Source organism: Ambystoma mexicanum, chromosome 7q (assembly GCF_040938575.1).
Source record: "Ambystoma mexicanum isolate Mex_15411 chromosome 7q, UKY_AmexF1_1, whole genome shotgun sequence".
Taxonomy (NCBI): domain Eukaryota; kingdom Metazoa; phylum Chordata; class Amphibia; order Caudata; family Ambystomatidae; genus Ambystoma; species Ambystoma mexicanum.
In genome coordinates, this window is record NC_090941.1 from 321,352,363 (window position 1) to 321,366,302 (window position 13,940).

Here is a 13,940-nt window from a genome sequence, read left to right on the forward strand (position 1 = left end):
TCACCCACCACCCCCACCCCCCAGCAGTGCAGGGGCATCCTCCACCAGGCCCACACTCATGTCCCCTATCACCCCCACCCCCCCTGCCACCAGGGGCACCCTCCACCAGGCCCCCACTCATGTCTCCCAGCGTGCTACGTGTATTTCAGGGGTGCGCGGGAAGTTACACTCGCGAATAGCCTGGGCGCGTGTATTTCAGGGGTGCGTGGGAAGTTCCACACGCGAATAGCCTGGGCGCATGCATTTCAGGGGTGCGCGGGAAGTTTTACACGCGATTTCAGCAGGGTACGTGTATTTCAGGGGTGCGCGGGAATTCTCACAGGCGATTTGGCTTGGTACGTGTATTACAGGGGTGCGTGGGAATTATCACACGCGATTAGGCTGGGTGGGTCCTCACAGGTGTTCCCTGTACACCCTCCACGGCCCCTGCAGGCAGCCCACAAAACAGGGGACTACCCTGCACACCTGCTCATGTCCCCCTGCACCCCCACCCCCCAGCAGTGCAGGGGCAGCCTCCACCAGGCCCCCACCCATGTCTCCCACCACCCCCACCCCCCAGCAGTGCAGGGGCAGCCTCCACCAGGCCCCCACCCATGTCTCCCACCACCCCCACCCCTCAGCAGTGCAGGGGCATCCTCCACCAGGCCCCCACCCATGTCTCCCACCACCCCCACGCACTGTGGGGCACCTGCCAGCAGGCCCCCACCCATGTCACCCACCACCCCCACCCCCCAGCAGTGCAGGGGCATCCTCCACCAGGCCCACACTCATGTCCCCTATCACCCCCACCCCCCCGCCACCAGGGGCACCCTCCACCAGGCCCCCACTCATGTCTCCCAGCGTGCTACGTGTATTTCAGGGGTGCGCGGGAAGTTCCACTCGCGAATAGCCTGGGCGCGTGTATTTCAGGGGTGCGTGGGAAGTTCCACACGCGAATAGCCTGGGCGCATGCATTTCAGGGGTGCGCGGGAAGTTTTACACGCGATTTCAGCAGGGTACGTGTATTTCAGGGGTGCGCGGGAATTCTCACACGCGATTTGGCTTGGTACGTGTATTACAGGGGTGCGTGGGAATTATCACACGCGATTAGGCTGGGTGGGTCCTCACAGGTGTTCCCTGTACACCCTCCACGGCCCCTGCAGGCAGCCCACAAAACAGGGGACTACCCTGCACACCTGCTCATGTCCCCCTGCACCCCCACCCCCCAGCAGTGCAGGGGCAGCCTCCACCAGGCCCCCACCCATGTCTCCCACCACCCCCACCCCCCAGCAGTGCAGGGGCAGCCTCCACCAGGCCCCCACCCATGTCTCCCACCACCCCCACCCCCCAGCAGTGCAGGGGCATCCTCCACCAGGCCCCCACCCATGTCTCCCACCACCCCCACGCACTGTGGGGCACCTGCCAGCAGCCCCCACCCATGTCACCCACCACCCCCACCCCCCAGCAGTGCAGGGGCATCCTCCACCAGGCCCACACTCATGTCCCCTATCACCCCCACCCCCCCGCCACCAGGGGCACCCTCCACCAGGCCCCCACTCATGTCTCCCAGCGTGCTACGTGTATTTCAGGGGTGCGCGGGAAGTTCCACTCGCGAATAGCCTGGGCGGGTGTATTTCAGGGGTGCGTGGCAAGTTCCACACGCGAATAGCCTGGGCGCATGCATTTCAGGGGTGCGCGGGAAGTTTTACATGCGATTTCAGCAGGGTACGTGTATTTCAGGGGTGCGCGGGAATTCTCACACGCGATTTGGCTTGGTACGTGTATTACAGGGGTGCGTGGGAATTATCACACGCGATTAGGCTGGGTGGGTCCTCACAGGTGTTCCCTGTACACCCTCCACGGCCCCTGCAGGCAGCCCACAAAACAGGGGACTACCCTGCACACCTGCTCATGTCCCCCTGCACCCCCACCCCCCAGGAGTGCAGGGGCAGCCTCACCAGGCCCCCACCCATGTCTCCCACCACCCCCACCCCCCAGCAGTGCAGGGGCAGCCTCCACCAGGCCCCCACCCATGTCTCCCACCACCCCCACCCCCCAGCCACCAGAGGCACCCACCACCAGGCCCCCACCCATGTCTCCTACCACCCCCACCCCCCAGCAGTGCAGGGGCAGCCTCCACCAGGCCCCCACCCATGTCACCCACCACCCCCACCCCCCAGCAGTGCAGGGGCATCCTCCACCAGGCCCACACTCATGTCCCCTATCACCCCCACCCCCCCGCCACCAGGGGCACCCTCCACCAGGCCCCCACTCATGTCTCCCAGCGTGCTACGTGTATTTCAGGGGTGCGCGGGAAGTTCCACTCGCGAATAGCCTGGGCGCGTGTATTTCAGGGGTGCGCGGGAAGTTCCACACGCGAATAGCCTGGGCGCATGCATTTCAGGGGTGCGCGGGAAGTTTTACACGCGATTTCAGCAGGGTACGTGTATTTCAGGGGTGCGCGGGAATTCTCACACGCGATTTGGCTTGGTACGTGTATTACAGGGGTGCGTGGGAATTATCACACGCGATTAGGCTGGGTGGGTCCTCACAGGTGTTCCCTGTACACCCTCCACGGCCCCTGCAGGCAGCCCACAAAACAGGGGACTACCCTGCACACCTGCTCATGTCCCCCTGCACCCCCACCCCCCAGCAGTGCAGGGGCAGCCTCCACCAGGCCCCCACCCATGTCTCCCACCACCCCCACCCCCCAGCAGTGCAGGGGCAGCCTCCACCAGGCCCCCACCCATGTCTCCCACCACCCCCACCCCCCAGCAGTGCAGGGGCATCCTCCACCAGGCCCCCACCCATTTCTCCCACCACCCCCACGCACTGTGGGGCACCTGCCAGCAGGCCCCAACCCATGTCACCCACCACCCCCACCCCCCAGCAGTGCAGGGGCAGCAGGCAGTCAGGCAGCAGCAGGTGGGAGCGTGCTCGGGGCTCTGGGGGGCAGTAGTTCGGCCTTCCGGGCAGGAGCGTGGTATTCCGTGTGCGTACGCGTGGCCAGCTTGGTACGGAGTGATTTGGCACGTGAAAATCCTGCACGTCAGTGTGAAAACTGAGGAAAGGCCCTCAGCGCGTAAGCGCGTCTGTGACGTGACCCGCACAGGTGTATCCCACACAGCACGTGATGACAGAGCACACGTGGAAAGACTGCACGTCAGAGTGTAATCGCGTGTGATTGGTGGAAATGGCCCTACACGCAGAAGTGACAAAGCATGTAATTGCTGGAAATGGCCCTAGCGCGTACACGCCGCGTAAGTGACGCTGGACGTGTGGGCCTGTATAAAAGGTACGTGTAGAACACGTTTTCCTTGTACGTGCTTTTCGTGGAGAGCGAGTGGGTGAATTCTGTACTTCTTGTCGTTTCACACGCGATTTACTTCACGGCGTTTCAAGTTCGTATTCCCTGTTACCTCTGACAGCTTTTTCTCTTTTTTCTCTTTTACTGGTTTACCTGGGCCTGTTCCCTCAAACAGTGTTCCCTTCTACTGTTGTCCTGTCTCCTCAGACAGCGTACAAATCTTCTTTTGGCGGGGGTGTTGCCAACCAAACGTGCTCCTTTTACACGCTCGTTTACCAGGCAGACGGTGAGTCACGCACGTATCTAACATCTGTGCTTGCCCTGTGTGTAGCCTACCCCTTCAGAGGTCATTCTAGGCTGCGTGTGACATGCATACGTTCATTCTTGTGTTACTGGGTGCCACAGCGTAGTGCAGGTTTTTCTTTCTGCACACGTGGTCTAGGAGGGGTTGCGTGCACGTCATCTCCCTTTTTTGGGCCTCCTGTGCGTTGCGTGACCCGTCATCTTTCCCCAGGGGTTACATTCAGCCTTGCTAGAGCACTAGGGTACAATTACCATCTGGTACCCAACCCCTTTGACCCCCAATTGCCCAGGACAATAGTCTACATCCACTCCCATACGCACATTAACATCAGTGCCATGGCTGGGAGGCGAGGATTCCGTAAGGGTGGCAAAGGTGGAAGAGCCACAAGTGGTGGCCGTGGTGGATCCGGTAGGGGACGTGGTCATAACTTGCAGGGTGAGCCTGTCCCCCCATGTGTGGAGGACCAGTCACGGGCACCCATAATCCCTTCCCCTCCCCCCTCCCGTAGAGGCTGATGTGGCTGACACCATCCATGCTCAGCCCTTGTTGGACCAGCCCATTGTGGCACCAGACCTGGCTGACTCCATGGCTGACTTCCAGGTCAGCAGGGCTACGACACGTGCGCTGGTGCACGTTGATGCCATCATGCCACGTGGATCTGGGGCAGCAAGGTCATCTGCTGCACCAAGGAGGCAGGGCGGAGAGGCTGCAGGGGCAGCTGCGGCTCCATCCACCCCAGCCCTCACACACCCAGCCAGGACAGTGTCGGTCCTAGTCCATGCTGCTGACATTCCCCCTGACACCATCACACTAGAGCCAATGCCTGCACCAACTCCCATGCTGAGTGTGCAATCCCACACTCCTGATACAGAGTCCACCAGGGCTCCTGCCCCTAGTGTCCAGAGCGGAGCAGGACACTCAGGATCACCACCACCTTCCAAGCGGAAGAGGAAGAGTGCTCGTCCGGCACAGGCTGATGCCCCAGACACGGCTACACAGTCCGGCCCGTCCAGGAAGCCCAGCTTCACGGATGACGAACTGAATGCACTTGTCGAGTATGTGTCCGGACATGACAACGAGATGGTCATTGTTGCAGGATCCAAGACCACACCTGCACAACGCCAGGCACACTGGCAGACCGTTGCGGACATCGTAAGGCGCACAGCCAATGATTGCTATAAGCGCTGGAATGACCTAAAGCGCAGGGCAAAGAGTAAGCTGGCCTCAAGTCATGCCGCAACTCTAGTGACTGGAGGTGGGTCTCCAGTAGTAGACATGGAACTCACTCCACATGAGTCAGTCGCTGGGACCTACGTCACGGAGGAACAGATCCAAGGCGTGGGAGATCTGGCTGATTACGAGGCATTGTCCGGTGAGTGCACATGCATGTGTGTGTCATCCATGTGCATGGTGTGTGTGTGAGGGCTTCTGTTTGTGTGCCAGGTGAGAGTGTGTGCGCCTGAGTCGTATGGGTCAGCCATGTGCTTCATGCAATACTTCCTGCGCAGCTGCATTTGGCCATAGCAGTATCCCTTCTGCCAACAGTAGACATCTAGCCCAACTGCACGCCAGTTGCCCTTGAAGTGTCACCTTGCCACAACATAGTTGCTTATTTTTCACTGTTCATTCAGTCATATTGTTTGCATTCCCCCACTTTTACTAGCCATGTCGCTGTCCACTAGTCACATGTCTGACATGGCTATGGTGAAGTGGAGTGACTTTGTTACCTGGATATCATTTGTACACACATGTCCCTGTGCAATTGGACCATTTCAGACTGGCAGCTCCAGGTGAAAAATCTGACCTGTTAGAATTAGAAAAGCAATTACATGCGGGAACTGGACTGAATGAATAGGTGCTGCCCTCCTCTCCATCTTCACTCAATAGCAATGGTACATGCCATCTGTGTGATGGCATGTGTGTTTCACCTGGCAATCACAGGCCAATGTGTGATGCCACTGCCAGGCAGCATGCAGAAAATGTGTTCATTTTCCATCTTGGTGTCATCAGTGTGTGCCATTTGGCTGCACTTCATACGCAGTGAGGGTGCATGCATGGGAGGGTTTTAGTCATGTGGGACATGTGTCAATCAAGTACTGGTTCTCTTGCTTCTCAGCCCTCATTGTGTGCCATGGTGCTAATGCCTGTTTCCATTTCTTTGTTTTCATGTCTTTGCAGGGGAAGACGCACCTGATACTGCTGGGGTTGTGGAGATGGTGCAGACCCAGGAGGGGTCCGAGGGCCGACCAACCACCAGTGAGGGACGTGGTGTGGTGGTGGGGGAGAACCCACAAGTGCTGCAGGTCGTGCTCTCAAGGGGTGTCTCTGGCTGCACCTCCCCCGAGCTGTACTCAGGTGTTGATTCGGATGAGACCTACGTGCCGTCGCAGGTGAGTGTTCCAGGGAGGGATTCTGTTCTGTCTCACCCACCTGCACCAGGGTCAGAACCCTCCATGGGGATGTCAGTGTTGGCAGCTACGCCTTTGGTGGTTACGGATGCAGGGTCACACTCCGCGACATCTGATCCTGTTCCTGGGCCAGCAGATCAGAGGGGGAATGCAGTCCTGCAGCCTCAGGCAGTGCCGGCACAGCAAGGCGCAGTTCGCCTTGCCCCAGACAGGTGTGGTGCCCGCCGACGTGGTGGCCGTACGCCACCTGGCAATACCGCATGGGAGCAATCCATTTACGGTATGGCAACCCAACAGGCTGCATCATCCGAGATGATGGCTCAGGCCATGGATAGGGTGGCCACTTCCATTGTCCCCCCAGAAAGGCTGATGGAGCGACTAGAGCAGGCAACCGACTCCATCTGCCAGTCACAGAGGGAGGACATGTTGGGGTCCAACAGGGACAGGCGGGCGGCACTGGCGACTCTGCAGGAGGCCATCTCCATTGAGTCCCAGGGCCACAGGGAAGCCCTGAGGCAGGAGCTCCTTCACCTCAGGACGACTCTTGTTGAGCTTGAGGCTTCAACATACCAAAGGACAGAACAGCAGCTGGAGCGTCTCACCCGTACGCTCTCAGCTGAGATGCAGGCAACGAGGGCGGAGGTCCGGGCATCCCGTGAGTTGTTGCATGGGGACCTCCGCACACTCATCCTCCAGAACCAGACCTACCACACCCGCATGCTTGCAGCCATGGAGGAGCAGACTAGGGCCTTGCATGGGCTGCCTCCCATAGTACAACCTCCTCCGGATGCAGCTGCACAGGGTGATAATAGCGACAGCAGTGATACTCCCACAACAGGGTAGCCGTGTGGGCCATGAGCCCATGGAGGTGTTTTATTTTCCCAGGATCCACGCAGGTGGGTTCTGGTGTGCATCCTGTCCTCGGACCTCCTGGGTGGCCTCCCCAACCCCCCCGGGCCCATCAATGGCCATTTTTGATTGTTTCTTATTTTTATTGTTATTTATTTTATTCCCTATTTTTTTGGGACGATTTGTTGGCTTCCGTGGTTCCTGTGGGCATACGCTGCATTGTGGCTGGGCACATGCAGGCTTGTAATATATTTGGTTCAGATGCTTGGGTTTGAGTCACACACACCCCTCCTGCTTCCCGTTTCCATGGGCTTGCAAAGGGTGTGCCCAAGTGACAGTGAATTACACAGTGACGTTGGACTCCCATAAGCTGTGTGGGCAGTCTGTAGTCAATACTGTGTATACATTCCTAGTGCATATTGCTGTTGTGTTGTACACTGCATGTTGCATTGATGTGTAACTCATCTTCTGTGTCTACCTCCCAATTTGCAGGTCCCTTCCTCATGTCTACACAAGGACCTCTAGTCTGGAGATGGGGTCCATGTTGGCAGCAGTGCACCTACAACTCTACATGGCGCCAACACTGCACAGTTGGTGGTGGTGGGAGTGCAGGCATTTCCAGGTGGTGAGACTACTAATATGTAAAATTTGTGATGTCATGTTAATGGTAGTACGTGCTCAAGTATGTTGTTGGTCCGGCATTGCTGTGAGCATTTCAGGTGTTGCAGGTTTCTAATAGGGACACTGTACATAGTGACACTAGTGTCATGTTGTGGGGATTACTTTGTTTACCTGCAAATAGCATGACATGGCACGGTGTGTCGTGTGGCGGTGCTGGGGTTGGGTTGGCTGACATGGCACTGTCCTCTTGTTGCATTTTGCAAGTGGGTATTCTTTTTAGCTGCTTGAATGTGTAACTCCACAAAACTGCATTGGTGGTGTCTGTGTGGGTAGGGATGCACATTGTGACACTTCCAGGTGAACAATCTCAGGCTGATATGGTATTCACGGTTCATTCTCCAGACATTCAGGATCAGTGTCAGGTTGAGTCATCATTGATTGTCAGATGGAATGTGCCAGGGCAGTGTGCACTCCACAGGGGTGTGATTTCTATGTGAAGTAATTAGCCACTAGCTGTGTACGGGCTGCCTCCCCACGTGCCCTTTCCCCTCCCATGCGCAGCGGCTGTGCATGTGGTTGGGGATGTGGGGCCACCACCATGTCCACGGCCAGGCCCCGGCATGTTGCAACGTTGTGCAGGACACATGCTGCCACTATGATCCTGCACACTACTGGGGGAGCGTATAACAGCTGCCCGCCAGAACGGTCAAGGGAGCGAAAGCGTGACTTTAGCACTCCGAATGTGCGCTCCACTATGCCCCGGGTTGTAATGTGGGCTGTGTTATATCTTACCTCGGGTGGCGTGGTGGGGTTCCGAATTGGCGTCATCATGTGGGGGCTGAGAGGGTAGGCACTGTCCCCTGTTGAGGTGGTGATTGGTATCATTGGTGGGGTTGTGACCTTGCTCAGTATCCAACATGCATGCATGTGCAGTGGCATACATACTCACCAAGCAGCCATGTATCGCCATGCCGCCCAGCATCTAGGTCCCGGCATAGGGTGGACATTCGGTAAATGAAGCTGTCGTGGGTGGAGCCGGGATAGTTGGCATATACTGAGGTGATGATTCCCTTGGCATTACATACTACCTGCACGTTGATGGAATGCCAGTGCTTGCGGTTCCTATAGATGTGCTCAGATGCCCTGGGGGGACGTAGAGTCACATGGGTGCAGTCGATGGCACCTAGCACTTTGGGGAATCGTGCCACACCGTAAAAATCCAGGGCGGCAGCATGCCTTTCTGCAGGTGTTCTGGGCAGGTATATGTGCCTGCGGACTGATGGGCGTGCAGTGATGATGTTGAAGACCTGGTGTAGGCAGCGTGACTGGGTGGCCTGTGACACCCCACCCACTATGGCACTTGTCCGCTGAAATGATCCAGTGGCTAAGAAGTGCAGTACATTGAGGACCTTCTCCAGGGGGCTGAGTGCTTGGGAGCACAGGGTGGGTGATGTGAGGTCATCCTCCCACTCACTCATCAGGTCCAGTATTATGTGTGGTGGAAACCTGTACCTTCCATACACCTGGTCATCAGGCATCCCGAAAAAGGCTGGTTCTGGGTGTGAATATTCTGGCCCTGACTATCCTCCTCCTCCTCCTTTGGTAGCCCACTGCCACTGCTGCTAGGAACGGTATGTTCATCCTGGTGTCTGGCTTGTTATTGTTAAAGTGCGCAAATTCATGCTTTGCGCGTGTTCTAGGCGAGCGTGTGACCCGCGCACCCCTGGAATCCAGTTCCCAGTCCAATAGCGTGTGGAAATTCACGCACAACGGGATACAGGTGCGCTGACGTACTTGCGTGTGTAAGTGTCCGCGCACCCCTGAAATACACGTACATAGGCCAATCGCGTGTACGCGCACTTTTGTCCAATTACACGCGATGACACTCTGACGTGCAGTATTTACACGTGTGCTCCGTCATCACGTGCTGGGTGGGGAACACCCGTGCGGGTCACGTCACATACGCGCTTACGCGCTGAGGGACTCTGGACCAATAGAATCGCGTATGCGTGCTTACGCGCTTACGCGCTAAGGGCCTTTCCTCGGATTTCACGCTGACGTGCCGAATTTTCACGTGCCAAATCACTCCGTATCAAGCTGGCCACGCGAAAACACACGGAAGACCACGCTCCTGCCCAGAAGGCCGAGTTACTGCCCCCCGTGCCCCGAGCAGCCTCCCACGTGCCATCTGCTGCTGCCTGCCTGCCTGCCTGCCTGCTGCCACCGTGCCCTGCCATTTGGTGCCTGCACATCAGCCATCTGCAGGGGTCCAGTTGCTGTGTCCACCCCTGCTGGAACTGAAGACTCCCGACTGGGATTACATCGCTCCACAGCCCAGCCCCAGGACCCAGTTGCCCACCCACACCTGCCTCTGGAGTTGCCATGTCGGGCACTTCCACATCTGGCACCAGTGGCAACCCCAGGCCAGAGGGGCAGAGGGGCACCAGCTTCACTGCCACCGAAGTTGGTGTCCTGGTGGAGCATGTCCTGGGGCAGTATGATGCCCTCTTTGGATCGTCCCGCGCCAGCAAGGATGGACGGGAGAGGATCTGGGCCGACTGTGTGGTTGCCATCAACGCGGAGGGGGTGGCAACCCGCAACGTCCAGAAGATCAGGAAGCGCTGGGAGGACTTGAGGTCCAGGACCCTTGTGAAGGCCCGGCGCCTCGTGGAGGGGGGCCGGGGCCGCCTGAGTTCCATCCAGATGAGGGTCCTGGAACGCGTACGCCCAGCGCTCCATGCCCAGATCCTTGAGAGGGAGGCCCGTCTGGAGTTGAGCGGTAAGTGTCCAAGCATTACTGTGTGACACAGGGCATGTTGCTGTGTGCTGGGTCTATGATACTTGCCTGTATGTGTGCCATAGGCCATGTATGCATGTATGTGTGCATGGACATCATGGTAATGCATGTGCAACATGTGATGTGTGACCCACATGGTTGTTGCATGTGTTCAAATGCCGCATGGGGACCCCTATGCAGATTTTGAACATGAGAGCATGCCAGTCTCTGTACCGGGACATGGGTGGGGCGAGGGATGGGTGCCGATGCCAGGTACATATGTGGTAGCCATGTCTGTGTGGCTGACCTGCGTGTCTGTGACTTGTGCATGCCATGGATGCATGACACATGTGTGTGACAATGCACAGATTCAGTGAAGCAGCCAAATTGCCCTTGTATCCGCTGTGTTTGTTCTGTTTGGGGCCAGATGGATGTGACTGAGGTGAAGTGTGTGCATGTGAAATGCATGAGCCATGATGCATGTGAGTTCCATATCATTGAATGTTTCAAGAGTCCATTGGACATGCATGGAAATGTCCATGGCATGCAGCATGCCTGTTACTGTGTGTGTTTTGCCTGGACTGACCCATGTGTTGTGGAGGGACATGATGGAAGTGTACTTTGACAGTGGTGGTCATCTGCTATTGCTTCCTGTCTAGGGGACCATTGTACAGTACCCTGATGCTTGTGTTCTTTGTCTCCCTCTACGCAGCGGCTAGTGAAGAAGAGGGCGGAGACGGCGCTGTGGAGCAAGGCGGCGGGGATGCCCCCACGGCTGCAGCGGAAGGGGTGGGTGAGCCCCCACAGGGGCCTGCTACGGTGGGAGACGGTGAGGAGCCATCCAGGTTGGTGGTTTGCACAGAGGAGGAGGAGGCCGCCACTGGGGCACACATGGGGCCTGGTGGGGGCATCCCTGCTGGTGCAAGTGGTGCAGTCCAGGGCCAGGGGCAGGAGGCAGCACAGGTCACCGTGGAGGGGCCTGTGCATGTCGCTGTCCCTGACCCTGTGAGTGCACCACCATGCACCAGCAGGGATGCCCCGTCCCAGGCCCGTCCGCAGGTAGAGGGGATGTCCATGTCACCTGACTCCCCTCCACCTGCGGACGTGGGAACCCCTGGCCGTGCGGAGAAGGTCCTGATTGGGGTCGCGATGCGCACGGCTGTGATTCGTGATGCCGTGCGTGCTTCCCGGGAGGAGCACGCACGTCATCACGAAGTGCACCGTGCCGACGTGGCCCAATTGGGATCGGCCATGTTCGGGGGTTTCCTGCATGTGTTGGCCAATGTGGCGGCCCTCTCCTCCTCTGTGCAGGCTATACACCAGTCGTTCTCCTTACCGTCTTCCAGCCCAGATGCCACCAGGGCCCCCTGTGGACCTGCCCCGACCAATGCAGCCAGCTCGGTGGGGATCCCATCCCTGCCACAGTTGGGAGTCGGAGGTCCAGCAGGGGTGGACAACACAGCAACTGGACCCCAGCAGATGGAAGATGTGACAGCATCATCAGGCAGGGCACGTGCACGATGGCGTCGGTGGTTTCCATCAGCCTGGATGCCGTCGTGCTGGCAGAGGCAGTGGCGTCGGAGGCAGCAGCGGGCTCGACGTGGGAGGCATCATGGCTCGGGGCCATCAAGATCAGAGGGGCAGGCATCGGCCGGAGGGCAGGGCAACCCTGGGATGGTGGTGTCTTCCGTGTGGGAGCAGTTGGTCCAGCGGATAGGTGCGGAGCGGCAGCGGGCGGAAGAGGAGCAGCTCACCATGGTCAGGGCAGAGTTCTCCATGCGTCGGGCGTTGAGGCGGGCTGAGTGCCTCAGGAAGCTCGCAGGGAGTTTGAGCTGGACATGGGGTTATCCCTGCGAGACCTCGGGGCCAGGACAGAGTCCCACCTCCAGGACATCGACATGGAGTTCGATGATGCCCTGGCCAGCAACATCACCGAGTGAGCCGCAGGACTTGCCCGCTGCCTTTGTATATAGTTATTTAGTTAGTTAGTGTTAGGTTTCCTTTATTCATTTTTATTTATTTGGACCGCTCGGACAATGGCCACTTTTTTGTATATATTTTTTCATTAGGTAGTAGTAGGTTTCATTTATGGTGTTGGGCTCATGGACCCTTGAATTTTCGTGTATATAGTTTGCTTTTTGAATGGACATTTCTTTTATTAATTATTGTGTTCACCATGAGGAAATGGTTTTTCATTATTTTCCTTCCACATGATTTTGCTTTGGACTACATTTGTTTTTGGATTCCTAATTTTTTATATTTTTTTACATTTGTTCTCGGACATGGACCTTTTATTTTGTTATCCCCATTGTTGTGTGTTTGATTTGTTTACTTATTTCACATCTTTAATACAATTTTTTTTTACTTTCACTTGTGGTATTTTCTCATTGGTTTCATACATGTCATGATATGGGTTTTGACATTCACTTGCACCCATTGTGTATGTGTGTGTGACGGACATGTGTTCATTTACATACTTGCCATTGGGGTTGTATCATGTAATTGCATTCACTATGTGGGTGGATGCAATCCTTGCCTTTGTGCTGGGTATGCTGCCCATTACTGCCATGATTGAGTATCGTCAGGACCTGGGGGCAGGGGGACATTTGTGGGTGCCTGGTGGAGGGTGCCCCTGGATGGTGGGGGGTGGGGGTGGTGGGAGACATGAGTGGGGGCCTGGTGGGGGCTGCCCCTGGTGACTGGGGGGGTGGGGGTGGTGGGAGACATGAGTGGGGGCCTGGTGGAGGGTGCCCCTGGTGGCGGGGGGTGGGGGTGGTGGGAGACATGAGTGGGGGCCTGGTGGAGGCTGCCCCTGGTGACTAGGGGGGTGGGGGTGGTGGGAGACATGAGTGGGGGCCTGGTGGAGGGTGCCCCTGGTGACTGGGGGGGTGGGGGTGGTGGGAGACATGAGTGGGGGCCTGGTGGAGGGTGCCCCTGCACTGCTGGGGGGTGGGGGTGATAGGGGACATGGGTGGGGGCCTGGTGGAGGGTGCCCCTGGATGCTGGGGGGTGGGAGTGGTGGGAGACATGGGTGGGGGCCTGGTGGAGGGTGCCCCTGCACTGCTGGGGGTGGGGTGGTGGGAGACATGAGTGGGGGCCTGGTGGAGGGTGCCCCTGGTGGCGGGGGGTGGGGGTGGTGGGAGACATGGGTGGGGGCCTGGTGGAGGGTGCCCCTGCACTGCTGGGGGTTGGGGGTGGTGGGAGACATGAGTGGGGGCCTGGTGGAGGCTGCCCCTGGTGACTGGGGGGGTGGGGGTGGTGGGAGACATGAGTGGGGGCCTGGTGGAGGGTGCCCCTGGTGACTGGGGGGGTGGGGGTGGTGGGAGACATGAGTGGGGGCCTGGTGGAGGGTGCCCCTGCACTGCTGGGGGGTGGGGGTGATAGGGGACATGGGTGGGGGCCTGGTGGAGGGTGCCCCTGGATGCTGGGGGGTGGGGTTGGTGGGAGACATGGGTGGGGGCCTGGTGGAGGGTGCCCCTGCACTGCTGGGGGGTGGGGGTGGTGGGAGACATGAGTGGGGACCTGGTGGAGGGTCCCCTTGGTGGCAGGGGGGTGGGGGTGGTGGGAGACATGGTGGGGGCCTGGTGGAGGGTGCCCCTGCACTGCTGGGGGTTGGGGGTGGTGGGAGACATGAGTGGGGGCCTGGTGGAGGGTGCCCCTGGTGACTGGGGGGGTGGGGGTGGTGTGAGACATGAC